The following is a 4,647-nucleotide window of genomic DNA, read 5'->3' as shown; positions in this document are numbered from 1 at the left end:
GACATCGCCGAAGTCGAGGATCGGTAGGATGGTCAGTTTTACGAGGGTATGTTTGTGATAGAGGGTGATGAGAGGTCTTCTTGGTCTTGCTTAGTGGTGTTGCAGACTCTGGGGCCTTTCAGAAAAGGTGTATATATACTGAGATCATGTGACAGATCATGTGACACTTAGATTGCACACAGCTGGACTTTATTTAACTAATGATGTGACTTCTGAAGGTAATTGGTTGCACCAGATCTTATTTTTTTCACTTCACTACACCAATTTGGACTATTTTGTGCCATCATATGAAATCCAAATACATATTTTTTAAATTACAGGTTGTAATGCAACAAAATAGGAAAAACACCAAGGGGGATGAATACTATTGCAAGGCACTGTATACACTACTGTATTTGTATACAGTTGAAGTCGGATGTTTACATACACTAAGTTGACTGTATTTTTAAACAGCTTGGGAAATTCCAGAAAATGATGTCATGGCTTTAGAAGCTTCTGATAGGCTAATTAACATAATTTGAGTCAATTGGAGGTGTACCTGTGGATATATTTCAAGGCCTACCTTCAAACTCAGTGCCTCTTTGCTTGACATCATGGGAAACTCAAAAGAAATCAGCCAAGACCTCAGAAAAAAAACTGTAGACCTCCACAAGTCTGGTTCATTCTTTGGAGCAATTTCCAAATGCCTGAAGGTACCACGTGCATCTGTACAAACAATAGTATGCAACTATAAACACCATGGGACCACGCAGCCGTCATATCGCTCAGGAAGGAGACGTGTTCTGTCTCCTAGAGATAAACGTACTTTGGTGTGAAAAGTGCAAATCAATCCCAGAACAAAAGCAAAGGACCTTGTGAAGATGCTGGAGGAAACAGGTACAAAAGTATCTATATCCACAGTAAAACGGGTCCTATATTGACATAACCTGAAAGGCCGCTCAGCAAGGAAGAAGCCACTGCTCCAAAACCGACATAAAAAAGCCAGACTACGGTTTGCAACTGCACATGGGGACAAAGATCGTACTTTTTGGAGAAATGTCCTCTAGTCTGATGGGACAAAAATAGAACTGTTTGGCCATAATGACCATCGTTATGTTTGGAGGAAAAAGGGGGAGGCTTGCAAGCCGAAGAACACCATCCCAACCGTGAAGCACGGGGGTGGCAGCATCATGTTGTGGGGGTGCTTTGCTGCAGGAGGGACTGGTGCACTTCACAAAATAGATGGCATCATGAGGGAGGACAATGATGTGGATGTATTGAAGCAACATCTCAAGACATCAGTCAGGAAATTAAAGCTTATTTGCAAATGGGTCTTCCAAATGGACAATGACCCCAAGCATACTTCCAAGTTGTGGCAAAATGGCTTAAGTACAACAAAGTCAAGGTATTGGAGTGGCCATCACAAAGCCCTGACCTCAATCCTATAGAAAATTTGTGGGAAGAACTGAAAAAGCGTGTGCGAGCAAGGAGGCCTACAAACCTGACTCAGTTACACCAGCTCTGTCAGGAGTAATGGGTCAAAATTCACCCAACTTATTGTGGGAAGCTTGTGGAAGGCTACCTGAAACGTTTGACCCAAGTTAAACAATTTAAAGGCAACGCTACCAAATACTAATTAAGTGTATGTAAACTTCTGACCCACTGGGAATGTGATGAAAGAAATAAAAGCTGAAATAAATCATTCTCTCTACTATTATTCTGACATTTCACAATCTTAAAATAAAGTGGTGATCCTAACTGACCTAAGACAGGGAATTTTTACTAGGATTAAATGTCAGGAAATGTGAAAAAAGTGAGTTTAAATGCATTTGGCTAAGGTGTATGTAAACTTCTGACTTCAACTGTATATTTAGGTTGCCCAAGTTTCATACACCACGTAGAGGAGAGTGATTAAATTACACCTTGAAATATGACGAACAGTTGCCTTGATTAATAATCCTAGTGTCTGTATGTCAACATCAGAGCAGACTAAGGAGTGGAGAATGTGGACATCGGAAGTTTCATGTCCGTGGTTGCGAGAAGCTTTATCTCTGGTAAAAGTTTTAAAATTCAAAACCAACATTAATTTCCACATATTATGATTATTAATATGTTATTAATAAAATGAAACATGTTATTGAAATGTCACCGGTACAATACTTTTTGGAGTATAGTTAGGCAGGTGACCTACACCTGAATTATAATCCCTACACTGAGTAGAGAAGACAAGCTCTTTCATGTATTACTGATATTTAAATGCTTTCGCCTTATAGACACTGTTTCCATTCGGTTTTTAGGCAAGTATGTCACGACTTCTACCGAAGTCGATGCCTCTCCTTGTTCGAGCGGTGCTCGACGGTCGACGTCACCGGTCTTCTAGCCATCACTGATCCATTTTTCATGATCCATTGGTTTTGTCTTGTCTTCCTACACACCTGGTTCCAATCCCATTCATTTCCTGTTGTGTATTTAACCCTCTGTTTCCCTTCAGGTCCTTGTCTGAGATTGTTTGGTGTTATTGTGTTTGTGTTGTTTATTTAGGTGTGTGACGGGAATGTGTACCTATGTTGATTGTTTTTATGTATTCTATTGTTGGAGTTTGTTTTAAAGTTATTAAACTACTCCGCTTATATGACGTTTGTTTCTCCTGCGCCTGACTTCACTGCCACCTACACACACGACCTTGACAAAGTACTGTATTAAAATTATGACAGCTGTGATGGAAACAGGAAGTTTCGGTACAATTTGATAAATGCAGACAGATCGTTTGTTGGACATGGTGCGATCTTCTTGCCGGGAAAATGAGTTGTATAGGACAGAGGACTGGGTATGATGTTGAGTCTTTCATCATGTTGCTTCAAATGTTCTCTCAGGTTTGAACAGTTATGGCGGGATGTGTGGATCGCTGAGTCAAACATATTTTATAATGTCCTACAGTTTGGAAGATGAGGGTTCCTGTAACAATATAGCTTCCGTCCCTCTTCCTCGCCTTGAACCAGGGACCCTCTGCACACATCAACAACTGACACCCCACGAAGCATCGTCACCCATCGCGCCACAAGAGCCACGGCCCTTGCAACGCAAGGGGAACAACTACTTCAAGGTCTCAGAGCGAGTGACGTCACTCGATTGAAACGCTATTAGCGCGCACCACCGCTAACTAACTAGCCATTTCACATCGGTTACACTCCCATGACTCGTCAAACAGCCTTCACCTATTCTGTGTGCACTGTATTCCTCCAAGCAGACCTAAACACCTTTACAAAGGGATGGGATAAACATTCTCTGCACACCGAGCAAAATCGAACCCCCAACCAGCTATGGGACAAGCACAGACTCCTGTCTCCTTCCCTGGCAATGTGGAGGTATAGATTTAAAGGAGCTACAATCTAAAAAAAAAAGTATTTGTTTGTAAACAACTTGGACGATGCCTGCCTCCCGGACGAGCATGGCCAGGGAATTGTGGTCCCACCAGTGGAGTGCCCTGCTGACAGAGCAGGATATGACACTGCTCTGAGCAGGATATGACCCAACCTCATTATCTCCAGACTATGGACAAGATATTTATGCATCTGTTTTGAACAATGTGCTGCTACTTATGGCTGAATTATCCTCCGCAAGGATTAAATCTAGTTCAGTAATTCTAAATTGTCGCAGTGTTATGAAATGTGGTCGCAGCAAAATGAGACCAATTGGCTGTGGCTCAGTGTGGTAGAGCATGGTGTGTGCAACGCCAGGGTTGTGGGTTCAATTCTCACGGGGGGCCAGTACAAAAAAAATATATATATATATGCATGAAATGAAATGTATGTATTCACTACTGTAAGTCGCTCTGGATAAGAGTGTCTGCTAAATGACTGGAATGTAAATTTTAGTAACCAATCAATGTTGTGGAAATCTTGGTCCAAAGATTCAGGAAGACTATTTAATTGTATAATAGAAACATCTTTAAATCAAGGAGCTGCAGGGAAGAACTCGCAGTGTAAATGGTTACATGTCTCTTATAGCGAGAGGTTAATAATACAATCCGTTTGTTACAAGTTATTTATACAAGCAACAGTTCCAGAACACAATGGCAGTGTGTTAAGGTGCAAAGATATGCACGTTTCAGGACGATCCACCAATGCTGCTTTGTTGACACTTCCTGGGCCGTAGACCGGCGATCTGCGTCTCAGCATAATTTAGGACGTGCCACTGCTGAACGAGGTCAAAAAAAAGGAGGTCAAATATTGGGTGTTATTTTACAGTGGAGTGTCTAAGGCCTACATTAAAACATTTACAGTGGAGTGTCTAAGGCCTACATTAAAACATTTACAGTGGAGTGTCTAAGGCCTACATTAAAACATTTACAGTGGAGTGTCTAAGGCCTACATTAAAACATTTGCAGTGGAGTGTCTAAGGCCTACATTAAAACATTTACAGTGGAGTGTCTAAGGCATTTAATTACATTTAAAAAATATTTGTATAAAATATTTCAAATCATTTCTTATGTGCCCCTGACCCATCAGCCCGTCAGCCCGTCAGCCCGTCAGCCCGTCAGCCCGTCAGCCCGTCAGCCCGTCAGCCCGTCAGCCCATCAGCCCATCAGCATAACTTTAGGGACAGTGGAAACGGTTGGACTGGATGGCTCCACTGTCCATCTTGTTTCTCTCTCCTACTAGGTCACCG

Source organism: Salmo trutta, chromosome 6, assembly GCF_901001165.1.
Source record: "Salmo trutta chromosome 6, fSalTru1.1, whole genome shotgun sequence".
Taxonomy (NCBI): Eukaryota; Metazoa; Chordata; class Actinopteri; order Salmoniformes; family Salmonidae; genus Salmo; species Salmo trutta.
Note: the sequence above shows the minus strand (reverse complement) of the source record.